This window comes from Suricata suricatta, chromosome 14, assembly GCF_006229205.1.
Source record: "Suricata suricatta isolate VVHF042 chromosome 14, meerkat_22Aug2017_6uvM2_HiC, whole genome shotgun sequence".
NCBI classification, from domain to species: Eukaryota; Metazoa; Chordata; class Mammalia; order Carnivora; family Herpestidae; genus Suricata; species Suricata suricatta.
In genome coordinates, this window is record NC_043713.1 from 87,514,557 (window position 1) to 87,524,510 (window position 9,954).

Here is a 9,954-nt window from a genome sequence, read left to right on the forward strand (position 1 = left end):
CTGCAGGGGGAGCGCACTGGCTGGGGGGCGGGTAGCCCCTCTCTGCAGGGGGAGCGCACTGGCTGGGGGGCGGGTAGCCCCTCTCTGCAGGGGGAGCACACTGGCTGGGGGGCGGGTAGCCCCTCTCTGCAGGGGGAGCACACTGGCTCGGGGGCAGGTAGCCCCTCTCTGCAGGGGGAGCACACTGGCTGGGGGGGGCCCCTCTGCAGGGGGAGCGCACTGGCTCAGGGGAACTGAACGGGGAGGGGGGGCAGGAAGGGCAGGAACGTCAGCAAGAGCAGGAAGGAGGTTACAAACCCCGTGGAGGCCCCTCTCTCTGCACCCACTTTAACCCGTCTGGCGGGGACCTGGACTCCCCGGGGAGTGGGAAGTGCTGGGTGGGGCATGGTTCCCCTGGGACCAGGGACCCGGCTCCCTTGCCAGACCTCAGGTCCCAGCAGCCGGGGCATTATCCACAGTGGGGCTCGCCGGCGTGGACTCCTCAGACTCGGGCGATGTGGACACGTGGCCCCATCTCGGGAAACCAGAGCACAGGGCAGGTCCCGGGTGGCACTGGCTGTTCCCAGACCCGGGCAATGCTGGCAGGCCACCGGAGGTGCCCCCTTGACCCGCCCAGGCACGGAGCAAGCCGGGTGCCTCCTTCCACCCCCCCCCCCATACTTCTCAGGTTCTGGTGTGTCTCGGGCTGTTCCCACAGGGACGCTGAGTGCGGGCTGTGCAGAGCACTGAGCGAGAAGCGCAGCGGCTGGCCATGGCTGAACTTTCCAGAAGCCTCCAGCTGTCTCTCGTGTTGGGGAAAAGCCTCCATCTTTCATGGCGCGCCAGGACAGGAACGCTACATCTTATGCTGACACCGCCATCACCTCCCCCGACCTCAGGCTCACATTTGGTTTTCTGATGTATGACAGCAGCGTTTTAATTACATTTTAATTGCGCCAGGAGTATATATGCATATTTCTCCTTTGTCAGATGCCGAAATTCAGGGGTAGCACTGAAATTCTCATCAACGCCTCCCTCAAGTGCACATGCTTCTCTCTTGCCCAGAAATGACCACTGGTCCGTCTGTGCCGTTCCTCCTTGGACTTCCTTCTACGAGTTTACGCACACGTGTTGGAGGGAGAGGTTGAGCAAAAAGTCAGCAGAAGCGCAGATGAGCCTACGCAGCGTTTTATCCAGCCAGCGTCAGGGAGGTATTGGCTCATCTTTGTTTGCAGCTCTACCGCGTGCTCTGAAGCCACGCTTCCTACTAACGCACATTTGGAGTTATTTCTAATTTTCCCCTAGGAACTATGTTGAAATAAACATCCTTGTGTGTGTGGAAGGGAGCGTTTCTCCGGTGGGGATTCCGGAGACTTGGAATGGGTTCTGATTTAAAGTCCCGTTCGGTGTTCCTACCTGCACCGCGAAGCAATGCCCGAGTCCAAGTCGCTCACCCACCCCCGATCCCGGCGGTCCTTTGCCGCTCGATTATCGCCTTCTCAAGCGGCGGTTTGAGAATCCGACATGAGATTGTGCCTCACAGGCGGCTGGCGGGCACTTTCAAGATGTGAAGACAGTTTGAGCAAAGCACAGCATTTCATTAACAAAAGCTGACTTTTAAAATCAAATGACCGGCTCTTTGCAGGATTTCAGCCATTCACTCTTCACAACAGTTATTTGTAAAATTGACAGTCTTTGTAAGTTGTTACCAAATGATAAACACTTAGATTCCAAAGGAGATGTCATTAAGATGCTTTGCTTTATGTGTGTAATGCGGTAGCAGCTGCCTCTTTGCCAACAAAAGAACAGTATTTCTTTAAAAAAGAGCCTCAAATTAAAGTCAGAAAAACATTCGTGGACATGATTCTGTAATAGATGGAGTTTTGGATTCGTATTTTGGGTAGAAAATTGGACCAGGAGAAGTTTAAACTCCTTTCCAACTTGGAGAGCCTTTGTGGCCGTGAGGGTAACTCAGCCATTGGGCACATTTTATGTCTCCTGCCATCTGCCTCGTGCTGCTGTGGGTGACAGGAGGAGAGAGGGGACAGGACGGATAGGAAACCTGCCCTCCAGTAGCCTCCATCCTAGACAGCCATCCAGATAGCGCACATCCCAGATCATTCCAGGAGAATTTCGGGAGAGGAACGCAGGTTGTCACGATGGAGATGGGCTGGGGGGGGGGGGTTAGTTACCGAAAGGGCACGTGAGCTCGCAGTGGCCACAGACTCGGTGAGAAAGACTCAGAGGAGCTACGTTCTGGGATGAGGTCCGGGGCGAGGCACTAACGCTGGCTGCCGGGCCGTCGTGGGGAAGGGGAGGGTCGTCACCCCTTATCTAACGGCAGGGGCTGGACGGAATGGCTTCTCCGCACCCCTTCCAGATCAGGGGTTTACAGCTTTCCAAACTATTAGCACATCTCACATCTTAACCTTCCTCTCTGTGGACCCAGGAGCCCAGGACAGCAGTGCCAGGGACAGGTCCGGGCCGGGGTTGAGGGAGCGTCCCTGGGCATCCCCAGCTCGGCCCTGACTGCTTTCTGGGTGATCTACTGAGTTTAGCCAGTTTGGTCTTTACGAGGGATGGCAGAGACAGCTCGGCCTGCTGGGCTTGAACCCCAGCTCTGCCCTTTACTGGCCATGTGGCCTTAAAGGAGTCTCTTGGACGTTCCCTACCTCGGTGTCCCCACCAGTAAAGACCTCGGGCGTTTGGGAGGGGTGCGCTGCTTAGCACCGGCAGGGCGTGTGACATCTGACACTTGGTGATCGCTCGGTACCAGCCGACTATCCTTATCCCAGAGGCTCCCTCGGGCTGCCTTGGTCCCCTGGGGGAGGAGCACGGGGAGGTACAAGGCACAGGAGGACTGTCCTGGCGTGTGCCACACGGGCTGCCCATCAGGTGACTGCTGATTCTCCCTCCGGCTCCGTCCTTGGCTGCCATGGCACCTTCCTCCGGGGCGCACCCTGCTCGGCCCTCCTTCGGGTTCAGGACGCCCTCACGCCAGTGCCAGGAGGCCCGGAGCAGACCCCCTCCGCCCTGGGGCATGCGATCGGGAGCAAAGCCAACGGTGTCCAGGTGATTTCTTCTCTTTCCTTCATCGTGTCCGGAGACACTGACTGTAGAACATCCTCTGCTTGCGGGAGAGGGAGAAGCACACGATGTGTGTGAAACAGGAAGCTTAACCCTCACGACGGGCACGGGTCCGGGCAGCTGGGGCCGGCCCTGCACGAGGGAGGGGTGGGAACCTCGCCGGCCTCTCTGCCCGCCGGCTCCTGCCAGTGTGCCCCACTGGCCACATCCAACCGTAGGGTAATTAAAGAACTTTCATTCACAAACTTTAGTCCCTGAGGTGCCGAGCAGCCGAGAGGGACCCAGTGGGGCCAATGGGATGTGTCCAGGTCAAACACTTCTGCTCGGATCTGAAACGACTAATGTGAGGGTCTTCTCTGCAGCGGACGTGTTTTGTCACACGGCCTGTGACGTGAATGTCTATTCTAGGGACTAGGCTGAGGGCACCCCCTGAGCCCCCCCCAGGCAGACGCTGGCCAATGGGCAGTATCTGTGCAGGAAAAACATGGATTTGGTGATCGTTGCTGCTGCCCCCAGTGATGGAAAAGAGGCCGCTGCACGTGCCACCGGATGGCGCGGGCGCGGTATCTCCGAGGGACGGCTCTCTGCTTACAGGTAGAATCATATTTCATCATAAGCTTGAGGGAAGATGTGCTCCCTTACGTAACATCCATAAATTATCCCGGTGCACTTAAGAGGCGGGTTCATTGATTTATAATGCAGTCCATTTATAAAAACCAAACTTACTTCACAGATGACAGAAGCTGCTTGAAACCCCCTTTAAAGGGAAGGTGGCCTGCAAATTATCCGGCGGTTCGTCTGAAACAAATTATTCATGAGGAATGCAGTGTCAGCAGGAAGGAGGCCACATCTTAATCCCTGACAAGATGAGCCTGTGCCCGTATCTGATCGTTATGGCGGGAACGCAGCCCCCGAGGGGTGAGGGGAGCGCCGAGGGACGGGCAGCTCGCCGTGACGGGGAAGAACCACGCGTGACGCAGGTGCTACTGAGGTGCCTCTTTTAAAAGAGGCAAAGTAGGGCTCTCGATTGCTCTGTACAAAACAGCTGGTCCTGTCCCAGGTCCTGGGCGAGGCCGTGGGGGGCGGGGCTGCGTCCCTGAGGGCAGGCGCTCCATGTGTCACCGGGACGACGTCTCATCTGAGGGCTGGGCTGGGGAAGGGTCGGCCTCCGCACTCTGCTGGCCTTTGGCAGAACTCCCTTGGGCTGCCGTCTCCCCCGCACCCCGCCCTGTGGGCCCTAACGTGACCGCTGGCTTCCGTTGAGCCTAACGGACGGATCCTGCAAGGCGGCTGCTACAGGCCCATAAGCCGGAAACACGCACAGGCCCCGGCCGCACTCGGGGAAGACTCTCAGGAGGGGTGGCGAGGGACCATCCGAGTAGCGGTCCGCCATCAGAGGAAAGGCCAGAACCAGGCTTGGGGGTGAGGAGAACCGGAGCAGAGAAGAGAGAGGGGGCAGACACGAAGACGGAAGAAAACATGCGAAAGTTGCAAGAAAATGGTTGGAAGACGTTTGTTATTTGTGGACAGCTGCTCCCCACACAAAGCAACGACACGTCCCTCCAAGCAGCATGGAGAAGGGAAGCTCGGCCCTGCTTGATGTGGTGCGGAGCAGACTTGACACCCAGTGCCAAGCCAAAGACGTCCCCCCGACTGCATTTCTTTCTACGTTTACTTATCTACTTTGAGAGAGAGCAGAGGAGGGGCAGAGACAGAGGGAGAGACAGAGGATCCTAAGCAGTGTCCACACTCTCATCAACAAGCCCAAAGGGGGTTACGGGGAGGGGGCTTGATCTCATGGGGGATCATGACCTGAGCTGAAATCAAGACTCGGACGCTCAACTGACTGAGCTGCCCAGCGCCCTCCACCCGCTGACTTGAAATGAAAGGCCCTCACCACGGCCCAGGACAGCCCGTCAGGTGCAGGCGCTTCCCTCGACGTTGGCATCACACCCGCTCTCCAGCTGTGGGCGCCCGGGACGCCCTGGGCCCAGGCCGCCGGCGGAAGGCGTCCACCTGCCTCCTAGGTGTGCCTGGAGTCCCTGAACTGGAGGCCTCGGTCAGGCTTTCACTGGGAGAAGCTACTTTCCACACAGCTTCCTCTGTCTCCTAACGCTGAGGGGAAAGTGGGGACGTTGCTGCCCCAGGCAGGACCCACGCCCCTCTGATTCTCCATAACATGGTGATGTGGCACAGCGGAAGTGCTTCCCCTCTGTAAGTCCTCTAGTTGGTTACGTGGCTGAGTGGGCAGGTTGGCATGTTGGGGAACCATTCAGTAAACGGAGCGACATGTCTGTGTCTCCACCCAAAAATCAGTCGCATCATAAGAGCGGAGAACCTTCCACCGGCTTCCACCGGCTCTCCAAACCTGGTAAAAGGTAGAATGTCTTTCATCCTGTGATTCTTCGAACAACTAGAGATTCAGCGTAAGATCCTGTGTTGTGGTTGCGCATCCCTTGAAGGGGCTTAGGTCACGAATCTTCTCCAAGACACACCGGGAACAGCCGAGGTGGGGGTTACAACAGGACAATGATTTCAAGGTCAATCTCACACAGAGCCAGCTACGGAGGAGGAAGAATGGCTTCTTCAGGGACAGAAGGTCAGACAGCACAAGAGGGCAGACACACAGGGCGCCTGGGGGGCTCAGCCCGGTAAGTGTCCGACTTTGGCTCAGGTCATGATCTCGAGGTTCTTGAGTTCGAGCCCCATGCCGGGCTCTGAGCTGATGGCTCAGAGCCTGGAGCCTGCTTCTGAGTCTCCTTCTCTCTCTGTCCTTCCCCTGCTCTCTCTGTCTCTGTCTTTCTTTCTTTCTCAAAATAAATGAACTGTAAGGGGGCAGGCACACGCCTGACGTCACACACCACGGCCAGCAAGGAAGAAGCGGACCAGAGCTGGGGTCCCACTGAGGCACAGTATCCCGCACGCTTATTCTTGGCAAGGGGCGGAACGGAGACAACGTCTTGAGTGGCGTCCACGAGAAGGCCAGGCTGTCCGCGGAGAAGGATTTCACGAAGAAGGCTGAGTCCCGTGGGCAGGGTCCACCCCCGGGCAAGACGGGACGTGCAGGGATCATGGCCAAAGATGGCCTCACGTCGCATCCCAGAAATTAAGCACTAAAATTGAAATAGTCCGGAGTCACGGTCACTACATTTGCAAACACCATGAAAGAAACGCACTTCAGAGTTCCCACCCGTCTTGGGGCCGCTGGCTTGCCCGCCAGGCAGGTGGCAGTGTGGGCCCCCCGGCCTCCCCGAGCTCAGTGAGTCTGGGTGTGCTCAGCTCCGACCAGGCACAGGGCCAGCGGGAGACCCCCCGCCCTGCCTGTCCCCGGGCCTGGCGCCCGGCAGCTTTCAAGACGGGAGCTGCTGGGTGGACCTGGGTCCTGCGGGGCTGCAGTCAGCCCCCCGTGGCTGAGCCGTGGACGCGCCTGCAGCGTGACCACGACGTGGACATTTTCTTAAGCTACTGAGATTCAGAGTCAGTTGATTCACAGCACGGCCTCGCCTGTGTGGCCGGGAGAAGTATGCGTCTATTGCCTGTGTTATCAGTCACACGCTGACATTTGGTATTTTATTCCCTTCTACTCTATTTATTTCTAAAGCATTGGTTGCAGGCTCCTGGCTGCCTCCATTGGTTAAGTGTCTGACTTCTGCTCAGGTCATGGTCTTGCAGTTCGTGACTTCGAGCCCCGGGTGGGGCTCTGTGCTGGTGGCGTGGAGCCCGCTTGGGATTCTGTCTCTGTCTCTCTGCCCCTCCCCCACCTGCACGCTCTCTCACCCTAAAAATAAATAAATAAACTTAGAAAGACAAAACTAAGATGTTGGCTGCCACTTGATAGACCTCACGGCTCAAACACACGTTTGTTTGGGGGTTGGTGGCTGAGCGTCTGCCTCTCCGCCCCGGCCGCACCCCTGATGAGTCAGCGGGTCCGTGGCGAATGAGTGGGGGAAGGAGCGAACGGAATGATTTGATCCACTTATGTGAACGCCCCGATCCCAGCGGCAGCGCCCTCCGCAGTCCTGGGGACGCAGCACGGGCTCGGCGAGCGAGCGCCGCGTCCCACCGGGGAGCGTGGCCGCGGGCGCAGCAGGGCCGAGAGCGTCCCTGAGAACAGGCCCCTCAGTGTTCCCCGAGGTTTCGACCAGCCGCTGAGGGAGCCAAGCCCCGCCCCTTACCTCCCCCTCTGAAAGCGGCTGGGTCCGAGCCCCGCTTGGCGAGGAGCCCCAGGCCCCGCACCAGCCTGCGGGACCCACGCCGAGCGCGGGACATTGAGCATTAGGATAATGTCTGGGTTAGGGAGCTTGGACCAAGAACCCTTCAGTTATTGCGAGTTCAGCTGCAGGTAATGGGAAGGTTAAACTGGCTTCAAACTTTTATTTTATTCATCGTGTGATAACCGATTTCAAACATTGAACTTCCCTCAGAAGAACAAGAAATTACTTTGTGCGGTACAGGAGAGGCCAGTAACGGACGGGCTGGGCGTCAACGGAACCTAGCGTCGGGTGTGTTCTTGCACGCAGGTCTCTAGAAACGGGAAGAAAAGAGGGCGCCCTGGTAGTGGAATGGGCATCGTTGCTGATGTGTGTTTATTACTTATGCCAGGGGCGCCTGGGGGGCTCGGTCGTTCAAGCGTCCGGCTTCGGCTCAGGTCATGATCTCGAGGTTCATGGGTTCCAGCCCCGCGTCGGGCTCTGTGCTGACCGCTCGGAGCCTGGAGCTGCTTCGGATTCTGTGTCTCCCTCTCTCTCTGCCCCTCCTCACTCATGCTCTGTCTCTCTCTTGCTCACTGTCTTTCTTTTCTTTTTTTTTTAATTTATTTTTGAGAGCCAAACAAAGAGACAGCGTGATCAGAGAAGGGTCAGAGAGAGAGGGAGACACAGAATCTGAAGCAGCTCCAGGCTCTGAGCCGTCAGCACAAAGCCCGACACGGGGCTCGAACCCACAAACCGTGAGATCATGACCTGAGCCGACGCCAGATGCTTAACCTACTGAGCCTCCCAGGCACCCCGCTCACTGTCTTTCAAAAATAAATAAACATTAAACAGAAAAAGAAGAATAGGCAGCAGTTTATCCCGCAGGGCTCCCTGTTCAGTCCAGCTCCGGGGACGGGGCTAAGGTCTCCTTCCTGCCCGGAGGCTGGCAGTTTCAGAGTTTTTGTAAAGAAGCAAACAGAAGCATGCAACAAAGGAACACCTTTGGCTTTTAAAATAGACCTCGTGAAATAGAAAGTCTTCCAACACGTGCTGTAGCCGGAGGCCTCCACCGCATTCACAGACGCCAGAAACACCACGGCAGCGGTTTCCAAAGTTTGCAGCCTTTCAGATCAAATCAGCGGCTGCTGCTGGGGTGCCGGCGGCTCGTCTGAGTCGGGCCAGGGCACAGTGCTCCCGTCCGGCCCTTTTGTGTGGAGTTCTAATTCCAAACACCACACCAAGGGGGGGGGGAAAGCCGGCATTAGAGGGGCTTCCCAAGGTGGGTAATTTGGAATGAGAGATTTATACTGAGGGTTTGGGAAAGTCATCGAAGGCTTTGAAGCCCCCAAGGCAAGGGTCGACCGTGCACTTGCTTTTTCTAAATTGCGGGAAATGAGGCCCAGGCAGGAGGGGAGACTGGGTAACATAATCGTCTGTGTGCGGGGTTGAGGCGGGGGCCCGGCCTGGGTACTGCTCACACCCGGTGCGTCCTGAGCGTGAGAATTCCAAACGTCCACTTCCGGGAAGAGAGTGGATGTGTCCTGTCCCATTGCTGAGCTGAGGACCGCTGACCGCCACGGACATTACGGATGGACAGACACCAGGAGACTCTGGATGGCCGACCTCACGGCGAGCTCAAGGCCTGGCCTCCAGGGGCGCCGGCGGGGAGGGGGGCTCCGCTGGTGAAGCGTCCGACTTCGCTCAGGTCATGATCTCACAGTTCGTGGGTTGGGGCCCCGCGCTGGGCTCAGTGCTGATGGAGCAGAGCCTGCTGGAGATTCTCTCTCTCCTTTTCTCTGCCTCACCCCTGCTTGTGCATGCTCTCTCTCTCTCTCTCTCTCTCTCTCTCTCTCTCAAAATAAATAAATAAACTTGAAAACACAGACCGAGTCTTCAGCAGAACGGCCGGCTTGCAGGTTGGGCGCCGAAGGAGCCGGCGACGGGAAAAAGAGGGAACAGGAAACGGACGACTCCGACAGGAAGGCTTCCGCCACACGCTGTCCTCCAGCCTCACGCCCAGGACACACAGCCGCGCTCACGCGGGAATCGCACCTTCTCGAACCCTCTCCGGTTCCACCCCCATGCAGGGGCTCCCAGCACAGAGATTCCTGCCGCCGGGGCCTTGCTGCAAACCTGCAGGCTTCCCTCGGGCCCGGTGCAGAGAACTCCCTCGCGGTCCCGCGGGGCCATAAGCTCACGTGGCCACTCTCCCCTCGAGTGACTCCCTCGTTAGCAAAATGCACGGCCTTGTTGCCATGAGGCCATGGGACCAGCGTGTCCCAGGACTGGAGAGGGGCTGCGTCTGTCCCTTGGCCTCACCGAGTGCAGCCACAGAGGTGGGGTCGAGCCGTTGGCTGTGGGGGAGGGAGTCCCTTCACCTTCTGGGGGGGACGGAAATGGAGGTCAGGCCTGGCCCGAGTGGGGGCCCAGAGCCTGGTCGGCCACGCCCACCCGGTTCCATCCCTGCCAACAGTCCCCCCCTCCGCCCCACAGTTCTCCGTGGCAACGGGAGACGTTTGTCCCTGCGGTCACTCGCTGGGGAGCAGCTCTGCTCCTGTCCTGCCGCCGCGTCCGGCCTGGGAGCTCCGCGCAGCTCGGCCAGTTCAGCAAAGGGAACGTGGGAATGTGGGGGGGGCCGTGTCACTGGAGGAGGAAAACAAAGCAGACATCCCCCCCCCCCCGAGGCCTGCGAACA